Source organism: Narcine bancroftii, chromosome 5, assembly GCF_036971445.1.
Source record: "Narcine bancroftii isolate sNarBan1 chromosome 5, sNarBan1.hap1, whole genome shotgun sequence".
In the NCBI taxonomy this organism is placed as follows: Eukaryota; Metazoa; Chordata; class Chondrichthyes; order Torpediniformes; family Narcinidae; genus Narcine; species Narcine bancroftii.
In genome coordinates this window covers 23,454,762-23,481,110 of record NC_091473.1, presented here as the reverse complement: position 1 = coordinate 23,481,110, position 26,349 = coordinate 23,454,762, and the positions used below count along the sequence as shown (strand labels likewise).

General features: G+C 39.3%; 1 long non-coding RNA gene across 1 annotated transcript in view; it reads left to right on the top strand.

Annotated features, from left to right (window-relative positions):
• Positions 1 to 26,349, top strand: part of LOC138762643 (uncharacterized) — a 62,459-nt gene that overhangs the window by 1,272 nt on the left and 34,838 nt on the right. The window contains exon 2 of the long non-coding RNA XR_011357009.1: positions 14,961 to 15,207. This is a non-coding gene — a long non-coding RNA (uncharacterized lncRNA). The remainder of the gene's footprint in view (positions 1 to 14,960; positions 15,208 to 26,349) is intronic.

The following is a 26,349-nucleotide window of genomic DNA, read 5'->3' as shown; positions in this document are numbered from 1 at the left end:
AAATGTCTGATATTGCCACATCGATAACATTCACGACCACATTCCGAATAACTATTGTGCTTACCATGTTCTTGTCCTTTGCTTGCGGCAATAAATATCTTATGAACTTGACCAGAAACTGCGCCATCACATCCAGCTGAGGGTCCATCCAATTTCATAGTCTGAAACTGTGTTTTTACTGTTTCAAATGATGCTGCTATCATCAATGTTTCTGCCAGTGTGAGTGTTGCACCTTTCTCCAACAACTTACGTCTAAAGTGGTTTGATGTACAACCTGATATCGAATCTAGTTTTCCAAATCTGCTCCATAATTGTAATCTACAGCCACCTTCCTGAGTCCATGTCTCTCTGTTTGATCTGTCGAAAGATATGACGTTGGAATGTGGCATTTGATTCCACAACAAAATGCCTTTTCAAGGTGTCAACAGCCCTGTTATAATCAGCTTTGTTCCCATGTCGGCCAGCATCTTGAAAATCTCCCACACTGCAGCCCCAGTCGTATACAAGAGTAGAGCCCTCCTCCATATGAGCTCCGCCGGCATCGCCCCATCGACAAATAGTCCCAAGCTATCAGCATGTGAATCAAACTCCTCGAGTGAACAGTATCTATGCTTGCTTCTCTAGTTGGGTCAAATGGAGACAACCCTTTAATTCTTGTGGCTTCAATTCCTGCAAATGCCATATTTTCTCCTGTGTAGTTAAGAATCTCAGTTCATCTTCATCGCCAATGTTGAATCCTGAGGTCAAATAAAGTCAACACTCTTAAGTTGAGTTCAAATATGCTCAGTTTTTATTCCACCATTACTGTTTTTTACTTCCTCATGGTCCTGTGCAGCATGCCAGCAATTACAGACGATAACCAATCTATATTATCCTGCAAGGCATTATAGTCGATAACCAAACTATATTATTTATCGCTACGACACCAGGGACTAATTTTAAAGTGGCACTTGGTCATTTCAGGTTTTATTGAAGAGGGCAGCTGGCTTGTTGTGCAAATCTAATCAGACTTCTCGTGGCACTTCAGTGACGGGTAGAATCATACAGAACAGAAGGAAAAGTCACTTGACCCATCATGCCTCTGGAGGTTTCCAGTCATAGGGCTGTACGGCACAGAACTGGTCCCTTTGGCCCACCACATCTATGTTATTCCCTTTCCCTATCAATGCTAATGTAATGTGGACTGTATGCAATGTATACGTATCTCAGCTTTCGCATAATCTTGCAAATCAGTCCTCTTGACCTATATGGTTAAGTGCCTTCAAATCTTCCAAAGAAATCTGATATCAGTCATCTCCAGAATTTAACAACTCAAACTGCGAGAATGGCAGATTTCTTTTCCTCACATGGATGAGTAAAAAAAGATGTATTTTGAAACAATTCTGCAATTTGGTGAACTCCAGTACTGGATTTTTATCCTACATTTATTTAACACACTAACCTTATATTCTACAGCTGCTCAAAGTTCAAAGTTTAAATTTATTGAATGTGTACATACATGACATCATATACAACCCTGAGTGAATCACAAAAGTCTGCAGATGCTGTGAAGGTGACTTGAAGAAGAACTCAGACCCAAAACATTGGTCATGTATCTTTACCTCCGATATGGCCTACTGAGTTCCTCCAGCATTTTGTATTTTTAACATACAAACCTGAGATTCATTTTTCCGACTTTGCAAATCTATACCAGTAATTGTAAACTGTAAAGATCAGGAACTGTAAATGAACTATTAATATAAATATACAGTAATAAATAACAAACATATGAGTCCTTAAATGAGTCTTTAAAGAAGTATAGTTATCTCTTCTTGTTCAAGAGTCTGATACTGATAGTTGTGAGGTAGTAACTATTCTTCAACCTGGTATTCTTGTACCAAGTCCCGAGGCACCTGTACCTCCATTCTGAAGGCAGCAGCGAGAACAGAGCATGTCCTGGGTGGTGAGAATCCTTGATAATTAATGCTGCTCTTCAATGACAATGTTCCATACAGATATGCTTAAAGGTTGGGAGAGTTTGGCCTTTTTGGTTGAGTCCACTACCTTTTGCAAGATGTTTTGCTCACAAGTATTGGTCCCCCCCATACCAGGCCAGGATGCAACTGGTAAGCACACTTTCCATCACACATCTGGAGAAGGTTGCCAAGGTTTTTGATGACCACGGGGACATTGCTGGGCAACTTTCATGCATCATTGCTGCTGGTGTGGACCCAGGAGAGTGGGGAATAAAGTCTGAATGCTGCTGGTCCTACTGCCTGGTCCTGGAGCTGGCAGCTCACTTAAGGTAATCTTTACAACAATGTCAACTCATCAACACTGACTCAAACAATAAGGTTTCAATAGATACGGTGTGGGAGGATTATATCAAAAGCACTCTGCCTAACATGGAGTGGACAAGGCACTAAATGGATCTTAATGGATATATCTTTGCTTCAAAATTATGAGATGACATGTACTGTTTCATTAGAAACCATTACATTGCCAAATTATTAATTTCTAACAGAAACCAAAAAAATTAGGATGGAGCTTTTGTTGTAAGATTTTCAAATTTCATCCTGGAATTGCTATTAATTGTTCACAAATACCAGTAAGATTTCCAGAGACTGCAGTGGCAACATGCATTCTCCACAGGGAAGGCAAGGTGGTACATTCAGATTCCTCAGTCCCATCCCACACACCCAACCAGGCCAGTAATGCTTCAGACTGCGCTCATGCCACACACAGGCATAGATTAGGGTTTCCGGTAGCCATGCCAAGTTCAAGTTGATGAGGTTGGGCACACACCCAGATAATTTGGCACAAATTTGGAAATAATGGGAAGGAAATTTGGCCATTTCCTATTTCCCTCTCCCAATTCAACCCTTAAACAGACTTCTAACCCCACAAAATATGGAACTAAGTGATGAAAATAACTGCTCAAAGCCTGCTCATTTTGATTATGTTTTTCCCCTCAAAATCATAAGATGTAAAATACATCTAAAACAAAATCTGAAATTAGTGACTCCTCTTCCCACTTTTACCATCCAATAATTGTCAATTGGATAAGCCTTTGGTGCCTGAATGTTAAGTAACTACTGCAATCAGTAGCTGACTTGTTCAATGTCAAAGTCTGAGGCAATTGCTGAGGAACATTGGGGGAAAGATCAGAGACAATGAGGTAAAGAACAAGTAATAACTGGGTGATCTTGCACTTAAGTTGAAACCTGTGGATTTAAAGAGGAGAGGAGTAATGAGAAGGAACAAGCTCTGCAGTGTTTGATACCTGTGGAGAATGTAGTTATATATGGACATCAGTATCAAGACAATAATTCTTGTCTTTGGTGGGCGTGAAACTGAAAGCAAAGTGTTTTTTTTTTATCCTTGTCAGAAAAGCTGAGTCATCTGCTGTGGTGTAATCTTGAACTTTCCACTAGTTGTGTTTTTAAACAAATAGCGTGACATTCAGTGTTGGACTTCTTTGGAATTATACATGAAGATACTATTGCACAAATTAAGAGGAGCTGGAGAGACAACAGGTCAAGCACAGCCCTCAAGAAAAATGGACAGTCAATGTGTTGGGTCAGGTCTTTTTTGCATATCCTAGAATGAGGCTATTGAAAGGGGTGATGACTCCCCACATCTAGTGACTGAAGAAGTTACCCATGGTACATACTACCTATACCTTCAAATATATGTGGATAGAAGTTCAAAAAGAGAGTCCTGACTTGAAGCGTTGACTGTCCATTTCTCACCATGGATGGTACCCGACCTACTGAGTCCTTCCAGCTCCTATATGTTTGCTCAAGATTCCAGCATCTGCAGTTCTTGTGTTTCTCCAAGATGTTGTTTTGGATCAAAATAGAACCATGCCTTTGTGCATAGCTTCAACAATCCTTTGATAACAATCCCAGGAGATTCCCAATTGAACATGTTTCAATCATTATATAATGGGTATTAAGTTCCAACAGGATCCAGTGTTATTATTACTGAGTGATGGTAAGGATGATTAACCTAAGTTGAAATTGAATATGCATCAAAAGAAGTTTGTTCAAATTGCTTTAGCAAGAGCAAGAAAATGTATTGCCATAACTTGGAAGTCTTAAACAGATGTAGCAATGGCATGCTGAAGTTTGGAGTTGTATACCACTTGAGAAAATTACATAATTTAAGAGCCAAATACTATATATTTTGAAAGAAATGGAGCCCATATTTACAAAATATGGGTGTAAATATTTAAATGAAGCTCTGATGTTCCCTTTCTCCTTCAAGTCTCAGCATACTGAGAAAATTTAAAATAATAGGTACCTTTTACTCTCATCTCTTGTCACCCTTCTTTTACTTTTTCTTTCTTTTTTTAATAGGGGATAGAGGGGGCAGGGGTGGTAGATATAGTTTTTTTTTCTTTTTACTTTTTATATTGCCACATATTTGTATTGATTTGTATGATTTTTTTAATTAGGTGTATTGTTTATGTGGTTCTAAATTTATAAATAAAATATTTTTTTTAATGTACAAAGATAATGGTTGATATCTGCTACACAGATATTATCTTTTGGGGGAGTTTAGACAGACATTTAAATAGGCAAGGCATAGAATAGCATGGTCCTAACTGGGCAAATGAGTTGAGTATGGATGGGGAAAAAAAGGACCTATTTCTGTGTTGCACAACTTTTTGGGTCATTGTAAATTTTCCTTCTCACAGCATTCAGTTTTCTTTCTTTCTTTGCGAGAGGTTTTCACCTTCCAGTGACATTAGGGCCATTCCAGTTTGCCTGTCATCCAAATTGGTCCACTGATAATGCTATAGTCTTGACCCTCCACTCTGTCCTGGTCCACCGAGAGAATGATGCCATATATACCAGGCTGTTGCTCATTTATTTCACCTCGGGATCATATCTCAGAGACGGGAGGATAAACAGTCCTTTCTGGGACTCAACTGGATACTGGACTTTTATCAGAATATTTTATTTTAATTTTCGTAGACTCATAAAATTCAAACAAACCATATAATTATTTTTAACATTCATATATTATACCAAATCTGTATTTATCCCACTCCCCACCCTCGTACAACTGAAAGTACAGTCAATTAAATTACATGATTCTGGACTTCTTGACTGAAGGACCACAGTCAGTTCGGGTTGATAGCAAAACCTCGAGTCCCAGCACGGTGAACACTGGTGCACCTCAGGAATTTGTGCTTAGCCAGATTCAGCTCAAATAGAATCATTAAGTTTGCAGATGATACAACAGTAGTTGGCCTCATCAGTAACAATAATGGGTCAGCTTAAAGAGAACAAATACCTCAGACTCAATTTGGTGCTATGAGCCCAGAGGACCCCAAAACCCAGCAGCAACAGAAATTCACCAAGACAAATGGTTACTTATACAAAAGTTACTTTTAATTATCTTTAAACATGAAAACAGGAACAAACTTTAACTTATTACTCTTAACGTAACCTAGCTTAACCCTCTTCTAATTTTAAGCACACGTGTATGTAATGTGTATGTAAGTTCAGCAAAGTTCTTTGATTCACAATCCAATCTCACTTCTCATTCCTCCAAGTTCACTGGTCGTAGGCAATTCTTATACTATGCACAAAATTTATGAAGTTCACCAAGCTTTGATGCTTGAAAGGTAAATGGTTATGCTCAGGAAGGTTCTTGTCAGTTTTCAGAGATAGAGAGATAGATTTGTTGCTCATTGGACACCCACAACTGATTCCTTCTGGACAGCCACTTAAGTGTCTTGCCGAAGAAACTTGCCCCATCAGGGTTTTCCAGATGATAACCTCTTTCTTTCAGGTCACCACAGTGTTCCTTTTTTCATTTCCATTATTTCAAGTAAAACATTATGCAACCAGTCATCTCCTCTTGTATGGGCTACAAAGGCTTTGACCAGGCTGAATTAAGAACTCGCAACCCATCTTCACCCAGAGCCTAGACAGTTTGGGTTGAGCAGAGCTCTCGCATTTTAAATGAGATCTTTTTTTAACTGTTTGTGACCGACACTAAAAAACCTGCCACAATTTATCTCCTTTAAAACATATCTATATACAATATAAAACATAACATAATCTGTCACGGTGGACAAGACAAAGGAGATGATTGTGGAATTCAGGAGGATGAAATTCCATTCTCCATTACACATTAATGCATTCTCTAATACATACCAAAGGCTCCATCATGGAGAGAATGGAGAGTACAAAATTCTTTGGAAAGCATATAAAGGACAAACTATCCTGGACCCACAATACCTCATTAGTCAGGAAGGCACAGCAGTGCCTACACTTCCTAAAGAGGTTGGAGAAGGCAATGTTACTGGCCTTTACCTTGATAATTGGCCTTTACCTTGATAATATTTTACAGGAGTACAATTGAGAGTATCCTATCTGGCTGCATCAATGCTTGGTATGGTAGCGGGACAGAAGTTTAATCAAAGGACCATCAAAACAGCTGAGAAGTTCACTAGGATATTCCTTTCCTCTTCTGGACACATTCACTGGGAACATTGCTTCAATAGAACCCTTTCCATCCAGCATGCAGAAAGAGGCCTATTTACTACTATAAAGAAGGAGGTACAAGAGTATCAAAATCAGGACTCTCAGACTGGGGAATAACTTCCTCCTGTAGGCTGTGAGATTGATGAACAGTATCCTGCAACTGAGTAAACCATCCCAATCATCTGGAATTCAAGCAACCAGCAACCTCAAGCAAAAAATAGATAGATAAAATTACTAAAGTTTAAAATTGGTGTCACCAGCAATTAATTCGCCAATCATACAATATTTAATCTCAAGAAACCGGCAAATTCATTTATCTGGGATCTACCAATCCCCATAGAAGCCAGATACTGGGGTGGGGAGTGGGGAGAGGGTTCACTGTATCTATTTTAAATTATGCCTTTATGTATGTCACACCTCACTGACAAAAGGCAAAGGAGGAAAAACCCAACACCCAACCCCAACCAACCAATTTTCCCTTGCAACCGCTGCAATCGTGTCTGCCTGTCCCGCATCGGACTGGTCAGCCACAAACGAGCCTGCAGCTGACGTGGACTTTTTACCCCCTCCATAAATCTTCGTCCGCGAAGCCAAGCCAAAGAAGAAGAAGAAAAGAAGAAAGATTATGTACTGTGTATCGTGCATGCATGTGTGTGCACCATGGACCAGGCAAAAGCTGTTTCGTCAAGTTGTGTATGTACAGGTAGATCATTAACTTGAACTTGAGGTTGGTCACTTGATGCCAATGTTTTATTCATTTTGAGTCACACCTGTTTGAAATACACTGAAACTGATTCTACATGGAGCTACTGTGCTTGCACTTCAGCAGACAGCGGCAACATTAAATCTGCTTCCATACACAAAAGAAGCAGTGTTTTTAACCAATTATCACTAGGAATTCTGTGCAGATTATTGACATCAAGTGGATTTTCCTTCTCCTTCCAGTCTGTATTTTGAATTGAATTGAATCAAATTAAGTTATTCATTTTCGCATGATACAGAGAAAAACTTTGTTTTACATGTTATCCAGGAAAGTCATAGTCATATGTACATTGCCCAGAATAAAACCAAAAGTCCAGGTATAGTGTTACAATGAAACAAAAGTGCAAGGGATAGCGTACCCTGATAGTTTTGGAGTGGAGATATACTGTGAGAGAGTAGAGTGATTATAATGAATGTCAGGAGGGTTTCTGCTTGGAGCAGCTCTCCAAAAGTCACCATGCTCCAGCAGCTTTTTGTTCTGTAACTTACTGGGGTACTAAAAAGAATGGAATAAACCAGTGGATTCCTCCTCAAATCTATGCAGAAGAAATTTTGGAAATTAAATGAGTAACACCAGATATATTTCCTTTTAATATCTGAGATAGTGACATTCATGAAATAATATCCATTTATTTATTTGTGTGTGTGTGTGTGTGTGTGTGTGTGTGTGTGTGTGTGTGTGTGTGTGTGTGTGTGCGTGCGCGTGTGTGTGTGTGTGTGTGTGTGTGTGTGTGTGTGTGTTTGTGAATATGAATACTTGTCCTGCATATGTATTGTTTGTCTGTATCTGTGTTATGTCTGGAGGTGAGTCTGTATGTTTTGCACAGAGGACCGGAGAATGTTGTTTTTTCTGGTTGTACTTGTCCAATCAGGATGACAATAAGCTTGTCCTGACTCGATAACTTTAAAAATTGTGATTCGATAGTAACCTGCTGGACTGAGAATGAGTTTTGCTTGATGTTTGCATGCTGGAAACTGTGGCATGATAATAATTGACAGTGAAGGATGCAATAAGACGAATGCCTGTGATTAAGGAGCATCATTACTTGCTGCTGGTGAGATTTTGTATCTTATTCCCCTGGAACTGGGGAAGAACTGGTTTACTGCAGCTGTACTGAATTTCATTGAGAGCCTTTTGTGCTTGCACCAGCTGAATCATGGAACTGCATTAGTTTTTGATCCAGCTGAAGAAAATTATGATTCAGACCAAAAAACTTTCTGGTTCACTGGAGTGCGATGTATAACAGTGATAGTCTTGATGAGGCTTCGTCTCATGAGCATCACCCAGACAAACCTGAGATAAAACTGATCCAATCATAATTAGATCTGATGCTACTTCCTGGCGCAATGTCTTATGCAGGTACAGAGTCCTGCATCAAAACAGCGATTATAAATTTTGGCCTTGCTAGTTTGCAGTAAGCTCTGGCTCCACCATATTCAAGACCGTTCTGATAGATCTTCTCATTGGTAATTCATCAAACATTTGGTTGGACATGATGTCTTCCAATAGTCAAACTCTGTCTCACCTCCACCAAATTCCACCCTTATCATTTCTTCTTTCACAGTCTGAACGACCTTTGCTCCCTCATTATTTGAGATCACATGATAATAACTTGTGCGCATGTATGCAGCTTTGTGGTAATTTCAACATGATTAAATTTGCTTTTTTTTTAACCATCTCCATTAATGAGTCTGACTTGCTGGACAGATCTCATTATGATTTACAACATTTTGCACTCCTTTATCTGGACCATCACCCTTTGACTGATCCCATTAACTCATGACCATTACTTATGCCCACAGCACCCTGGCCTCGCACTATCACAGATAGTACAATGGCTGTTGTACCCATCTCTCCCTTATGCTTTCTGCAATTTTCAGCTTCTTTGACCTCCATTTCCTTTCATTGTCTCCCATGCATAAATCTGGAAAATTATCAGCTGTGAAGATCATTCTCAAGTGTGACATTGTCATTTGAAATGTACTTTGATACTGCTCTTTCCACTCATCCATGTCAACTACTGTAATCATGATAAATTTTCCAATGAATGGGCTCGCAAAATCCACGCATAACTTGCACCAAAGATTGTTCAACTAGGATCAGAGGTTAGGAGGATGTACTAGTGGATTCCTTTGATGGTCTGTGATACTCAGGAAGCTCAACCTGTTCATGGCTCTCATTTCCATGCTCCATTAAGTTTAATATTTTAGGACAGAGAGATACAGTACCAATGGAAATAGGCACGAGCAAAGATTTACTAGTTGAAATGTTGAAGCAGACAGTTATATATCAAAATTCAATGAACATAAAGGTCACAGAGGCAATGCATACCATAACCTCTTTTATGCGCATCATCCACTAACTCATTAAATTCTGGTCAATGCTGAAACCTACCTTGTGAAAGAGCCAGAGCTTTTATGCAATTTAATATCCTTGCTCCCTCTTTATTTGGAAAAGACATTTCCATCAGATTATAAGATAATGAGGAAGCATTGCATCACTCTCCTGAGGGATCGAATCTGACCTGCCTCCCTTTCTTCAGAAATACAATTGGCTTATCAGATGCTAAATATTACTTTCAGAAGCACTGGTGCCTAAACCAGAAGGCTGAAAGCCAAAGATGAATTGTAATAAGAAATCTTCAGCCTGTCTTTATTCTGGCAAAATTTGAAAATGGAGGTTGCATTCTTTCTTAAAAAAGGAGAAAAGTTTTTTAAAACTTCAGACCAAAGGCTCAACTCCAAACCTAACCACAAGTACACTGTGAAGGCTTAATTCCAGTAAATACCCAAAATTTCTGGAGAAACCCAGAAGGTCCCACAGCGTCCATAGGAGGCAAAGATATTATAGTAAACCACTGTTATCCCGTGATTGGCTGCTGCCGACTGGACACGCCTCCTGAGACTGATCCTACCCATAGCCCCTTATGTGCCACCCTTTTATTTTTGCTCTGATCAGTCAAGAAAATGGATGATTGTTTGATAGTGTTGCAGTCTTTAGCTATTAAAAACCTGATTGTTTCACTACTCAGCCTTTTGTGAATTATTGATGATGTATCAGATATATAACCAACAATTCAGGTCTGAGCCATTTATCAAGGTGTAAGCAAAAAGCCGACAGATACCTGAATAAAAAGATAGGGGGAGGGGCAAAGAAGGGGCAGGGAAAGAGCAGAGGCCAACAGGCAGGAGGCCAACAGCCAGGAGGCAATAGCTAGACATAGATAGGACATCAGGAGAGAAAAGCTGAGAATTGATCAGGGGAGGGGCTAGCACAGTGAATGTAAAACTGGAAGAAAGGAAACAGAGGGATAGGAAAAGAGAGAGATGGGGATGGGGGGTGGCAGCTAATGAAAACCAGAGAAGTGAATGTTAATGCCATTTGGTTGGAGGGTGCCCAGATGGAAAAGAAGGTGTTGTTTTCCATTTAGCGGGTGGACTCTGTTGGACAGTGCATGAGACCATGAACATACATGTCAGCATGGGAATGGAGCAGAGAACAGGTTGCCACTGGAAGATCCCTATCAAATCAGCTTACTTCCAACAATTTTCTGTTATCCCTTTTATAAAAGTTGAATCAAAATCTTTAATCTCTTGTCATATGTTTACATATTTTCTATGAGTGATTTCCTGTACTAAGCTTTAGCCCCTCAATGGATACAATACTAAAAATTAAGCATTTTTAAAAAGGGGGAAAAAAATCAACAATTGCAAATTAAATCCGAAACTTCTTTAAATTTCAAAATAAGTTTTTAATTTTAAAATATCCCTTTCTTCATGACCAGAGTGGATCTGTTTAAGACGAGTAGAGGAATATTTAGGGGAGAGTTCAGAGGTACGTTTTTTACCCAGAGACTGGTGGTTGCTTGGAATGCATTGCTGTGGTTGTGGTGGAGGCTGGTCCAATGGGGACATGCAAAAGACTCTTAGATCAGCAAATGGATGCAAGAAAAATAGAGGACAATGGGTTTGTGGTTGGGAATGGTAAGATTGTTGTGGAGTTGTTTTACGTAGGTCGGCACAACATGATGGGCCAAAGGTCCTGTTCTGAGTTGTAATGTTCTGAGTTGTATGTTCCGTGAATAGCTTCCAGTTCAGTACCATTCCCAAAAATCTGATAAGTCATTTCGAAAAGAAATTGGCATCAATTAGAGGGAATGCAAATATAAACTAGAAAATGTACAAATGTCCGATTGAGCTAAATTCATCGTTAAATTTAAATTGATAATTAGGGTCGATACGAAAAGTTAGGCACAATCCTCTGAGGGATTTTAAAAAAAACAATTCTGCAGTGGGATCACTCTGAACACATTAAACCAATAGTAGTCCCTTATAGCAAGAAGAGATTTATAGTATTACTGTTACAAGAACATGTAGTTTGTGGCTAACCCAGCATCAAATGTCTTTGGAAAGAACAAGCTGTGACAAGAAAAAACTTTACATGCAACAGCATTCTGCACTCTACCTTTTGCTTGCACATGGCATACATTCCTCCAGCTCTAATTCTATTAATATGTCAATAAATACTTCTTTCAAAATATTTGCAGATTCAGAGGGTGTGAGGAAGGTAAAATGTTAAAGGGAGGATCGATAGGGTCGGGGTTTGTTAAAAGGGTTGGGGATTGGAAAGAAATTATTGGGGAAATTGGCATGGTTAGACAAAGTTGACCACGCTAAGGGAGGTTGGTAGGACTGACTAAAGTTTGGCAACATTGGGGAACATTGAAAGAGTAAGAGGAAGATAATTGTTCAGAAAAATTGGCAGAATTGAGACTAGATTGGAATATTACAGGAATATTGGCATGATTGAAGAAGCGAGGGGAAGGTTGGTGTTATTGGAGGATGGTAGAAAGATTTGGAAGAAAGTTGGAAGGTTAGCAGAAGAAAGGAAGAAGAATATAATGGTTGTGGGTTGATAGAAATTTGTTGGGAAGGTTGGAAGAGTTTGCCAAAAGTTGAAATTGTAACCAGAAGTTCACATAAGTTTAGCTGGGTAACAAGAAGGTTGGGAGAGTTCTAGAATATTCACTTGTGCAGGCATGCCCTGCGGATGAAGCTAGATCATGTCCATGCTGCAGGAAGATACCCTTCAAGTTCAGATTGCCTTTATGTGCAACTTTCCTTTGGAAACAACCCTGCTGCTTTGATTGTAACAAACCTATTCCTCATCCCTTGAACACAATAGATATTCAACTTTACTGCCTCCATAATTTCCTCCTCAAGCAGCTGATTAGAAGTATAGCAGCTTTCCCATCAGCTCTAACCAATTACCAATGTGTCCAGGGGTGATAGTGTGCTCCCTTTACTCCTTTGGTTTCTCTCTCTCTCCCTCTCTCTCTCTCTCTCTCCTGCAACCCACCCACTATATCCACAATGTATGTGTTCTCCTCTGCTCACTCAACACTGGCTTCCAGGACATTACTAGTGTAAGGGTTTGGCAACAGAATTTTGCAGTGTCGGGCTATTATAACGGACTAATGTTGTTGGTCCACCAACCGTAGCTCACTTAGTTAACACACCTTTTCAGGCATTTGGATTGTTAGGTCTAGATCAGAGCACGTGATTTGTCCAATTAGAAATTTTGAACTGTTATCCCAAAGGGTTGGTTCATGTTATTTACTACCTGGCATTCTGAAAATCAAATGAAACAATTTATCAATAACAACTCATGTATGGCATGACAAAATGTCGATTGGTTAAAACCTTTAGGAGCCATGTCAGAAAAGTCTTCTGTCCTTTGTGGACATGCTACTTATTGTAGGTCCAAATTTTCTTGGATTACAGCTGATTGTTTAAATCTCATGGGTATGAATGTTAACTTCATCTTCTTTTCCCTCAGTATTGTCACAGCATTTTCTATAATATTCAGACTTTATCCATTTATCAGTTATATCATCAGGCTGGCACGGTCAGCCTCGTTATTAGCACAATACTGCTGCAGCGCCAGTGACTGAGGTTCGAATCCGATGCTATCTGTAAAGGGTTTGGACATTCTCCTCATACCTGTGTGGGTTTCCTCTGCGTGCTCCAGTTTACTTCCACCATTCAAAATGCACTGGGGGTTATATTAATTGGGTGCAATTGGGTGGCATGGGCTCGTGGGGTGAAAGGGCCTGTTACAGGGCTGTGTCTAAATTTAACATTTAAATGTAACAAAAGCCTCTGTTAAAAGTTTGAAGGTCAGATTTATTGTCAGAGTACATACAGTACATGACACCAGATACAATCCTGAGATTCTTTTCCCTGCAGCCCAAGCTGAATTTCTAATAATCAATAGTGCAAAAAAACTGTACTCAAGAAAAGATAGGTATACAAAGAGAGAAGTGTAAACAAACTGTCTGCAATTCAGAAAATAAATGTTCAATTATAAATAATGTGCAAAGCAAGAGTTCTTAAATGAGTCTCTGATGGAGTTTATTGTTTAGAAATCTGATGGTGTTGGGATAGCAACTGTTCCTGAACCTGGTGGGGTGAGTCTTGTGGCACCTACACCTGATGGCAGCAGCGAGAACAGAACATGTTCTTGGTGGTATGGATCCTTGATGACTGCTGCTGCTCTCTGTTGGCGATCTTCCATGTGGATTTTCTCAAAGTTGGGAGAGTTTTGATTGTAATGTACTGGACTATGTCCACTATCTTTTGCAGGGCTTTCCACTTCGAGGTATTGGTACCCCCATGTCAGACCATGATGCAACTAGTCAGCACACTTTACATTACGCAGCTGGAGGAAGATTACCAAGGTTTCCAATATCATCCCGAATTTCCAAACTCCTGAGGAAATAGAGATGCTGACAGGCCTTCTTCCTGATGATTTTTGTGTGTTAGTCCTGGAAAGTGGACTCCCAGGAATTTAAACTTACTCACTCTTTCCACCTCTGATTCCCCAATGATCACTGGATTGTACCAGTTTTCAGGTTTTCCCCTCTAAAGTCCACGGTCAGCTCCTTGGTTTTGGTGACATTGAGTGCGAGGTTGCTATTGATGCACCATTCAGCCAGGTTTTCCATCTCTCTTCTGTGTGCTGACTCATCGTTCTTTTTTATAGAACCCCACTATTATGGAATCGTCAGCAAATTTGTAAATGGTGTTGTTTTTGTATTGAGCCACATAGTTGTAGGTGTAAAGTGAGTAGAGTACAGAACACTTTGTTAGCTTAAAGTTTTTCATGGTCCGTATAAATGTGGTTGCTTTTGGGCTGGAGAAGGAAGGAGGAAAAGTTTTCTCAAGAAAGAAATGTTCAGGTTAACTGAATTGAAATCTCTATTCATATTTTCTTTGGTATAGAACAATGGTTCTCAACCTTTTTCTTTCCACTCACATACCACTTTAAGTATTCCCTATCCCATAGGTGCTCTGTGATTAGTAAGGGATTGCTTAAGGTGGTATGTGGGTGGAAAGAAAAAGTTTGAAAACCACTGTTTTAATCATACCTAATTGACTAGTTAAATGCAGGGTTTCAGTAACCATTTTGGGTCTAGAGCAGTGGTTCTCAACTTTCCCTTCCCACTCACATACCACCTTAAGCTATCCCTTACTAATCGCAGAGAACTGATGGCATAGAGATTACTTAAAGTGGGATGTGAGTGGAAAGAAAAAGGTTGAGAACTACTGGTATAGAAGGTGGCCAGTTTAACTTATCAACACTTTGCCAGCTCTCAAAACATTTCCATCAATCCCATTTCCCTCACTTATGAACTTGTAACCTCTGCCCCACAGTCACCAAATCCCCAACCACCCTTCTACATTTGGAGTGATCTACACTTGCAATTGAAACTGAGGGCATGAGCTTGGATGTGGGAAGAAAATGGAACACTCAGAGGAAACCCACAAAGTCATAGAAAGAAGATGCAAGCTTCAAACAGACAACACAGGAGGACAGGAAAGAACTGGGTCACTGGATCTTTGACACAACAGCACTTTCTGTTGTGGTCCTGCATGAACCTATCTAAGGCTGGATAAAACGGTGAGTTTATGGCTTTCATAAATCATAAATATCAGCACTCTTATTTTTTCATCATGCCTTTAGGGGTGGCATGGTTGGCATAGAGATAAGTGCAACACATTTACAGTACCATCATTCAGGACCGGGGTTTGAATCTCACAGTCTGTAAGGAGTTTGTATGTTCTCCCCGTGTCTGTGGGGCTCCGGTTTCCTCCCACCATTTGAAGCATACCAGGGGTGTGGGTTAATTGAGTGTAAACTGGGTGGCATTGACTAGTGGGTCAAAATGACCTGTTACCATGCTGTATGTCTAAATTTAATATCTAGAGAAACATGATGGCTCAGACTATTACACCACTGAGAATAGAGTTACATATTTTGCCATGTTTTCAGAATAATTGCAGTGCTATTGGATAATGGTTTTGTAACAATTTAAGTTGCTGGACCCACTCAGCACAAAGCAACCTAATTGTGAAGCTGACAATGGAATTGCACGCTCTGAGATATACTTTTGACAATACCAGGAGAATTTTAAAAATCTGTACTTTACTCATACTTTTTCATAAATTATTTATCATGGGGCCGTAACTCAATTCCTGTCAGTCAATATGTGAACACAGATGAGAGTTCAACTCCACTTTGGACCAAATTTGCAATCTTGAGAAAATTATATCCAAACTTGTGCTACTTCCCAGTGTGAAGTTAAGGATCAAGTTTTGACTCAGTCTGAACTTCATAATTGTAAGTTTCAAGTTTTCTCCAGACCTACACAATATGGCAGTTTCATGATGAGGCAATTGTTCACCTTCTTCTTCTGAAGAAATAATTTTTGATTTAGTTAAGCAAGGAACTGGTAGTTTTATCACGGAGCTGAAAATTGCGACATGACAAGAAAATAACCATTTTTAACCAGGGTGCTCAGTTCATCATCTGTGAGTAAATAACTGAAACACATTTATAAATAATTTGGAGTTACTTACACTTAGGATTTTTAAATATTATTTAAAATGTGCTTATTAATAGGTTTGCAGCTTAAAAGCAGTTTATTTTAAAAGTCATCCTTGAGGGCACTGAACAGATGCGATAGATGGTAACTTATCATTTCAATTAAGACAGCCAAGTGGTGTGACCAAATTCTTTCTCCAAGTTCGTATGCAAGCACTGAGAAGTTCAAGGAACTCAGCAGGTGAGGCAGCATCCAGAAATTAAATTGGATGGTCAACATTTTGAGCCAAAGTTCAAAGTTCACATTTATTGTCAGAGTACAAACATGAGATCACAAACAACCCTGAGATTCTTTCTCCTGCAGCCCAGGCGGAATTACCACTTTCTGGTAATGCTGAAAAACTGTACTCAAGAAGATAGATACAGATGTAAACAAATAAAGAAATGTAAACAAACTGACTGTGCAATATAGAGAGAAATAAAATTAATAACGTGTGAGAGAGTCCTTAACTGAGTATCTGAGGGGTAGCAGCTGTTCCTGAACACGGTAGTTTGAGAATCCTGGAACCTACACCTCTTTCCTAATGGTAGCAGTGAGAACAGAGTGCATGGTGGGTGGTGTGAATCCTTGCTGCTCTCCGACATTACCATTTTCTGTAGATATTCTCAATAATGGGGAGGGTTTTGCTTGAGATGTCCTGGGCCATCCACTACCTTTACGCTCATGGGTATTGGTGTGGCCCTAGCAGACAGTAATGCAACCAGCAAACATCCTTTTTCAAATTAACTGAAATTGCATTTTTATAGGACACTGTCAGAAGAATGAAAGATGCCCATTTGAACATGGCTCCTGACACGAAATGTTGACAACCATTTCTCTCTAATCTGTTGAGTCCCTCCTGCTTCTCTTTGTTGTCTCAAGATTTCAGCTTCTGCACTATCTGTGCTTCTCTGAAAAAATAATATACTCTGGAACTGTGCTTGAAATTTTGTGACTGTTTCTTTTGATATTGTTGACCTGGGGCAAATTGTACTGAGGAATGCAAGGTGTCCAAAATGCAATTATTCTGTCTCCTTCCTCCTCAGCTGTAGTGGTCACAGCAAAAAGATCCTCTTTGTAGGAACAACTCCCAATCACCCACCAATATTTTGAAGAGTATATCAAAAGCCAAATATGCGTCTCATTACCAGCAAAGCCATAAGAAAGATTATACAGCTTGAGACTGAGCAGGTTAGGGATATTCAGTTGAAAGTGAAAATGAACAATTTTTGATTTGCTCTATTGAACCTTGTCCTTAAACTCAGCAATCATTTAACATTGATACAATATAATTGCTTGACTCATTTAAAGCAGATATGTAGCAATGATCATCGAACATAATTCACATGGACAATAAAAGTGAGGTTGGCAAGGCTTTTATTTTAGCATTTTGAGCACCAATCAATAGGACTGGACAATGAAGATTTTGGTTTCTGAACATTTTTAAGTGTATTTTATTGATTTTTGGCTGCAAATTACAAAATTCCTCTTAACATTTTCCTATTACATACCTTTTTTTGTTATAACATATTTTGTGATTTCCCATCACATTTTAAATCTAGTAGTATATTGCCCACAAAGCAAGCTGTTTTGGTCAGACCAAACGCCTGGGCATGCACAGTGCAGGTGCTACGCAAATGTTGACTTAGGCCTCAGCATGCTTGGTTAAGATAGATGCAGACAGGCTATAAAAGCAGTTCACATATACAGATGCATTCTCCCTGTGTCTGCATGGGTTTCCTCTGGCTGTTCCAGTTACCCACCAATTTCAAAAAATGTACAGGATTGTATACAAATTGAGGGTAATTTGGTGGCACAAGCCCATGGGACAGAATTTTTTAAATTAAATATGCAAGAAAAAATCTGTGTTGTGATAATATACTCCACAAATCTGATTGAATACTCTTGAGGCAAAAGAACTGTATGATAGCACCCAGTCATCACCATAAACATTTAGATAACAAACATAAGATAGAGATGAATTTCTATGAGAACTAAAATTGAGGTTATTCCACAGACCTTTCTGATTGATAGAGTCAAAGACTTTAGGTGGGATTTTAAAAAAGGGCTAAATAATGATGGGTTGGAAAATGGCCAGAATAATGACAGATGGAATTTAATCCAGATAAATGTGAGTAAATTTTTCGGCAACTATGAAAACAGAAGTAATATTCAGTGTATTGCACTGAAATTACAGTGTCTGTAGACTTGCCCTGTTCAACTATATAGACTGGGTTTGTTTTTGTATTGAGAGGAGACCTGATAGAGGTATACAAAATTATGTGAGGCATGGATGGTAAAAATGATTTCCTCAATGTAGAGATGCATAAAACCAAAAGCCATACATTTTAGGTAAGAGTTAGGAATTATAGAAGGGATCAGTAAATAAATCTTTACACCTAACATTTCTGGAATCTGAGTGGTAGAAGTAGAGACTCTCAACATTTAAGAAGTAGCCAGATGAACATTTGAATCGCCAAGGCAGGGAAGGTTATGATCCAAGAGCAGAAAATGGGATGTGTATTCAAGGGTAAGCATGAGATCAAAGTGCCTTTTTTTGTACTGGTATGAATGTGGAACACTATGATTCCAATAATCCTAGTCACTTATTATAAATGATGCAGATTCTTTAAAGCATGGAAGGTTTTTTTTGTAATCAGGCTTCACTAACTTCTTCCACAAAGTAGAATCTGTATATGATATAAAGGAACTGATCACACTAACCATCAAAGACTCTCATAGTCATGAAACAATATTTATTTGTGTATATGAATACTTGTCCTGCATATGTATTGTTTGTCTGTATGTGTGCTGTCTGGTTGTGTGTCTATGTGTTTTGCATGAGGCCTGAAGAAAATTTTTGTTAGGTTGTACTTGTACAATCAGATGAAAATAAAATTAACTTGTCTTGACTTGAAATCTCCTGCAATACTGTAGTGCAAATCAAATGTCATTTAATGCATTTGATTAGCCCAATCAGACCTTTACTTGGTCTTAAGTGCATCCCCCCCCCCCCCTCCCCCATTGATGGCTTGATTGTTCTTTCATCTCAAACAGGACATAATATTGACCTCAAAATGTCATTGAAAGTTGAGAGCTTGAAACCATGTCTGTAGGGTCTTACTAGTTTTCAATTTGTTATAATTTTGGGATTTTAACAAGTGTTTCTTGTTACTTGGAAGGCATTTGTCTGGAAAATGTGTCTATAAAAGCAACCACTCAAACACTATTAAGCAAGCAGTTAAACTCATTCAGCCAAGGAGAAAGGCAGCCAGGTATAATAGGAAGAGAAGAACACAAACACTTTCCAATATTAAGAAGTATACCACTAAATCCAAATGATTTTCTATCTAAAATACATTACATTTGTGAAAACAATGACATAAGACCTTCCTTCATCTGCTACTGGATTCTCACATGTTGAATTTTGCCACATAAATCTCATTTATTGACTCATATCGAGCATGCCATTGAATTTGAATAGTACCCAATTGGACGTAACATGCAAAGGATCTCCACAAACACAAGGAAAAACTCCATTCTCTTTTTCACAGCATTGTGGCTACAATGTGTCCATCTACAATGTGCCTTCTTCAAGGTTTCTATGATCGTTCCTCCAAACATGAGCCTTCATTACTGATAAAGATTTAAAAAGCTGTAAAATGAGAACTTCACCTGTATTTTCCAATCCAAGTCAAACACTGACCCTGACCTAACATTTCCCTTTCATTCCTTCTCTTTCTTAATGCCATTCCATCAGCATCGGTAGAGAGTGGAAATCTTAAAAGTCATTAACCACCTGCACTCAAGTAATATTTTTGGCAAAAGGACTGGAGCAGTTTGAAAAGTCAGTTTTCTTCCACCTGCACCCCAACTCTTCTTGTCAAGGGCATTTAGAGATAGGCAATAAATGCATTGCACCCAATTCTTTGACTGTTTATGACTAAAAAATACTGCAGTATTATTCATAACATTTACCCATGTCCAATGGGTGATTTCAAGTGGTAAGTGACATAAAATAAGCCAGGAAAATGTTCATTTTAGGGGATTTTGTTCTGTGTTTTGCCTACATAATGAAAAGTGAATAAAAATTAGTAATTGTCTTCATCATGTGTTTGGTATCTAGATGAGTGAATTATATCAAACTCTATTTGTTTTGCATAGCCTTTCTAGTTTTCAGTAGATTATAAATGATGCAGATCTAAGCCCCTTCATTAATTCATTGTCTGGCCAGTAAAGACATACATTTACTGCTCTGTTTGGACAATACTGATCCCAAAGGAGTGTCACCTTGTCATGCAAGAGGAGGGGAGTATTTGAGTGAGTGAATTATAATGTTTGGATATGACTCTGCTGTCAGGTGTGAAGTTGAGTCACATGAAGCGGGGTTGCTATTTCAGCTCAGTTTTCTGACCAAGTTCACATGAAGGTTGATGTAGAAACTATTAAATACGCAGAAATTATTAAGTATGCAGAGGGCTGCCTCTGGAGCTTGGCTGAATCAAACCATACAGTTCACTGTTATAAAGCAGGACAAGACTTGCACAAGTAGATCTGCTGAATACATATGTAGCTGCAACAGAGGCTCTGAGAAGCTCAGAGCAGAAAATCTGGTGGGCTGCAGATGGCATTTGTACCAGATAGCTGTCTTTTCAGAAGAGAGAAAAGCGAAAGGAGGAGAAACCAAAGTAAATTATGATGGATTTTGTGGGAGAGATTAAATAATGAAAGAGACCACAGTGCAAGTCAAAGGAAGATGATAATGAGACAAGTCTGGCTTGAAGTCTAGGATCCTGCGTGGAGATTGTGCGGACCCATACCACAAAGCATCATCTGATCCATACTGTCAGACTTCTTAAACTTAACCCCTGGTGTGACCCAACACATTATTATACCCATTCTTAAAACCAATTCCATATAAGGAGAATTTAATTGGACCTGCACAATATCAATTATCCTTGTTATTCAGCTGACTTTCTTCCCAACAAGCTCTTTTTCCAATGGACTAATGAGATCAGAATCCTCTTCTATTTCACCACACTTAGTTAAAAGCTTGGTCCCTGATGCACATGTAAATGGCATTGTGAAATCTTCAATTGTACGTCCTTTGATTTGCCATGATTCACCACCAAACTATTTCTTCAAATCAGATTATTCATAATTAAAAAGTTAAGATTTCTCCAGATATAGCCCTCCTGCAGAACTTACTAATTTTTAATTTAATTTAGGCATGCAGCCCTTCCAGCCATGAGCCTGTGTTGCTTTAAATACTCCAATTAACCTACAACCCCCTTACCTTTTTGAAGGGTGGAAGGAAACCGGAGCACCTGGAGGAAGCCCACGCAGACATGGGGAGAACATTAAAAACTCCTTGCGGACAGCGCCTGATTCAAACCCAGGTCACTGGTGCTATAATAGCGTTGTGTTTAGCTAACTGTGCCACTAAATTGCCGAAACCTGAGATTGAACCAGGGACTGTTACATCTTCAGTCTAACACTCTCCCAATTGAGCGGCTTTACCTCTTGGTTTCTTTGCATTCCTGTATATCATGGCTGCGGTCTTTGGAAACTTAGCAAGCAGTGATAAATGGATAATTATCTTCCTTTATTAAGGATAAAGTTATTTCACATGAAAATCATACTGGCACGTTAATGGTCAGCCTCAGCTCGGCAGTTCATTAGTTGCTTTGATTTGCGGCACCCATGTAACTACTTCAAAGTATATACTTGATGGAATAAACTTTACTGTCAAGGTAAGATTGAATGAGTAGAGATTAAATGGTGGGTAGGACACACACAGTACAAGACAAAGGAGGATGGTAACAGACCCAGGAAAGGAACAAAATGATGGTCTAGAGGAGATATAATAGGAACAAGTAGAACAGTGAAATTACAAAATTAAAGTGGAATGTCTGAAGATCTGGAATTAAAAGCACAAAGTGCTGTATATTTGTTACCTAAAGGGTAAATTAAACATTTAGAAGGCTGTGATGCACAATCTATTTTGGTATTACATTGTATAATTCAGACCTTTCCTTAACAATATATACAAGCTTAATCCTTTAAAACATTTTTTCTTCATTTGTCCCAAACCGTACTTGGATTTGCATCAATATATGTTGCAGCAGAGAAGTGGACTGTTTTATCCCATCATATCCATACAAGCTAAAAAGGGAGCTGTCCCTCTCAATTCCACTTTGAAATGTTGAATCAAAGTCAGGTTTATTGTCATGAACCTATGTCGTGAAATTTGTTGTTCTTCAGCAGCAGTGGGTGTGCACAAAATTACTCTAAATTACAATTCTGTATGTACAAGATTTAAAATATAAATGTGCAAAAAGGAGAAAAAGTGAGGTCGTTCATCGTCTGTTCAGAGGAGGGGAATAAGCTGTTTTTGTAAGTGTGTGTGCGTCTCTCTCTCTCTCTCTCTCTCTCTTTCTCTCTCTCTCCTCCTCTCTCTCTCTCTCCCTCTCCCTCTCTCAGGCTCCTGTGCATCCTTCCTGATGGTAGCAGCAAGAAAAGGGCATTGCCTGGGTGGTGAGGGTCCTTGATGTTAGTAGCTGCTTTCTTGAGGCACCACCTCTTGCTAGTGTCCTTAATGGACAGACTGTGGGCTTAGTGTTTCAACAATGATTCCCCAGCATTATTCTGTTTGAAATATTTTTTTCTTTAACTCCCTCTAACTTTCCTACTAATGACCTTAAAACAATGTCCCTGAGATATTCACATCACTGCTAAAGGAAATACTGTAGATTCTCTCAATCCACTCTGATTGGCATCACCCACTTATATACATTTCAATTAGGTCTCCTCTCACCATCCACTTGTGAGGAAAACTTTCCCAGCCAAGACAATATTCCCCAAAATCAAAATAATTCAGCCCTGGCAAAATTCTTATTTTCACATATGGTGCTTCTTGTCACATTCATTGCAGTGAGAAGATTCTTATCTCAATAACTGAGTGAAAGGTTATTTCCATCATTTGAGCTCCAAGAGACTGGGACACGAAGGGTTTGAGAGACATTTAGCAATAATTTGAACACAATTGACTCCAGAGCTCTGAAATTTGAAGTGAAGGAACTCCAGATACATAGAGAGACATGGTTCATTCATTCAGTGTTAAGAATGTCACATAATTTGAACTGTTATGAGAACAGGCGTGCACCTCCCAAAGACACTGGACCTATTTCAATTCAGCTACGGATGGAACCATTCCACTGATGATGCTACAGTCTTGTCCCTCCACTCCATCCTAATCCACCTGGAGAACAATGCCTCATACACCAGACAGCTGTTCATTGACTTCAGCTTGGCATTTAATACGATTATTCTCCAGAGGTTGGTGGAGAAGCTGTCCTTGCTGGGACTCAACACCTCTCTCTGTAACTGGATTCTGGACTTCCTAACTTAAAGACCATTATCTGTCTGGGACAGTAGCAGAATGTTGAGCACATTTACGCTGAGCACTGGTGCACCTCAGGGACATGTGCTCAGCTTGCTCCTGTTCTTACTACTGACCCACGACTGCTTCATCAAATCCAGCTCCAAAAGTGTCATCAAGTTTGCAGATGACACAACAGTAATTGGCTTCATCAGCAACAATGATCAATCGCACTACAGAGAAGAGATAGAATATCTCATGTTACAGTGTGGTAATAACAACCTGAGTCTCAATGTGATCAAGACAAAAGAGATGATTGTGGCCTTCAGGAGGGCTCCACTACACATCAATAACCCTGCAGAGGAGAGAGTTGAGAGCTCCAAGTTCCTTGGAGTCCACTTAAGTGGTGACCTACCCTGGACACACATCTCCTCTCTTGTCAGGAAAGCACAACAACAACTGCACTTCCTGACAAGGATGAGGTGGGCAAGGCTACTGGTCACCATCCTGTCAACTTCATACAGGAGCTCCATTGAGAGTGTACTGGCTGGCAGCGTCACAGTGTCGTATGGTTGCTGTAGAGCTTGGATCAGAATTCAATCCACAGGACTATAAGAGCAGCAGAGAGGATCATTGGGGTCTCCATTCCCCCCTCCCCCTCATCAAAGTGATCATTGTCTGAAAAGGGCTTGTAAAATCTTTAAGTAACTCTACCACACCACATACAGCATCTTCCAGCTACTCCTGTCCGGAAAGAGATTCAGAACCACCAGGCTGAGAAACAGTTTCTTCCCACAGGTAGTGAGACTACTGAATGAGTGATGAACTGTTCATACAATCCCTCTGAGATTCTACTATTTATTTAATGCAGGTAATATGTATTTATATTTATATATGTACAGCATATAAATCGCTTATAAATACTAATGTGTGCTATATCTATCCATGTGTTTACATCAAGTACTGAAAAATGCTGTGTGGTGCCGCAGAGTTAGAGGGTAGCTAATGTTGTTTTGACATTTTAAAAAAGGCTCCAAAAGTAACCCTGGAAATCATAGGTCAGTGACCTTTACACCAGTAGTAGGTAACTTATTGGAAAGTGTTTCAAGAGATCGGATATATAATTATTTGAATAGCCAGAAACTGATTAGAGATAGTCAACATGGCTTTGTGGTAGGTCATGTTTAACCAATGGAATAGAGTTAATTGATGAGGTAATCAGGAAAGTTGATGAAGGAAGGGCTGGTTAGTCAGGAAGGCTCAGATGCTAGGTATTTATGATGAAGTAGTGAACTGGATTCAACAATGGCTGGATGGGAGGGATGATTGGTTCTCAGTTTAGAGGCCTATAACTAGTGGAGTGCCTCAGGGATTGGTGCTGGGACCATTATTGTTTGTAATCAATATCAATGATCTGGATGACAATGTGGTAAATTGGAGCAGCAAATTTGCAGATGTCACTAAGATTGAAGGCATAATGGACAGTGAAGAAGATTTGCAAAGGTTACAGAGGGATCTGGACGAGCTGGAAAAATGGGCTGAAAAATGGCTGATGGAATTTAATGCAGACAAGTGTGAGGAATTGCAATTTGGAAGGACAAACCAAGAAAGGACATACACGGGAAATGGTAGGGCACTGAGGAGTGCAGTAGAACAGAAGGATCTGGGAATACGTATATATAATTCCCTGAAAGTGGTGTCACAGGTGAATAGGGTTGTAAAGAGAGCTTTGGGCATATTGACTTTCATAAATCTAAGAATTGAATATAGGAGTTGGGATGTTATGGTAAAGTTGTATAAGACATTGATGAGGTCAAATTTGGAGTATTGTGTGCAGTTTTGGTCACAGAAAAGATATCAACAAGATAGAAAGAGTGCAGAGAAGATTTACTAGGATGTTGCCTGGACTTCAGGAACTGAAATACAGGGAAAAGTTAAACAGGTTAGGACTTTAATCCTTGAACTGTAGAAGAATGAAGGGAGATTTGATAGAGGCATTTAAAATTATGATGGGTATAGAGAGAGTAAATGCTTTTTCCACTGAGGGTAAGTAGAATGCAAACCAGAGGACATGGGTTAAGAGTGAAAGGGGAAAAGTTTAGGGGGAACATCTTCACACAGAGAGTGGTGGTGGGGGAGTGGAATAAGATGCCCGCTGAGGTGGTGAATGTTGACTCAATTTTAACTTTTAAGAAGAATTTGGACACGTACATGGATGGGAGAGGTATGGAGGGTTATGGACCGAGAACAGGTTAGGGGGACTAGGCAAAAAAAATGGTTTGGCACAGACTAGAAGGGTTGAAGGGGCCTGTTTCTGTGCGGTGGTGTTCTGTGGTTCTATGGTCCAGTTGTATGATATTTATAAACTTGAACTCAAACATGAATGTGACTTGAACAGAAATGCTTAGCAGAAAAGCCCATGCATGTTAAAGTGTTGTTGCCTTACAAAGGTAAATTTTGGAACAGTTGTTCTCTTTTACTCATACCTGCAGCTCATCAGATGTTAGATGTTAGCAACCATGTCTACTAATTGCCCATTGTTAATAATATCACTGAGGAGCTAATTAATCTGCACTTCTGAAATGTTAAGTTCTTGACATTTAACCATCTTAGACTTTTATACAAAGATATATAATAATTTAATACGCCTCAGTTTTGTGTGGGATTGACAGTTTGTTTCTCAATTAATTTAGATGAAAGCCAAGAAAGGAAGTAAAAGACACAATCATTAAACATAAGCTTGTGCCCCAGTGGGCACAAACAATTCACTTGCTTTATCAATTAAGAAAAGTAACTT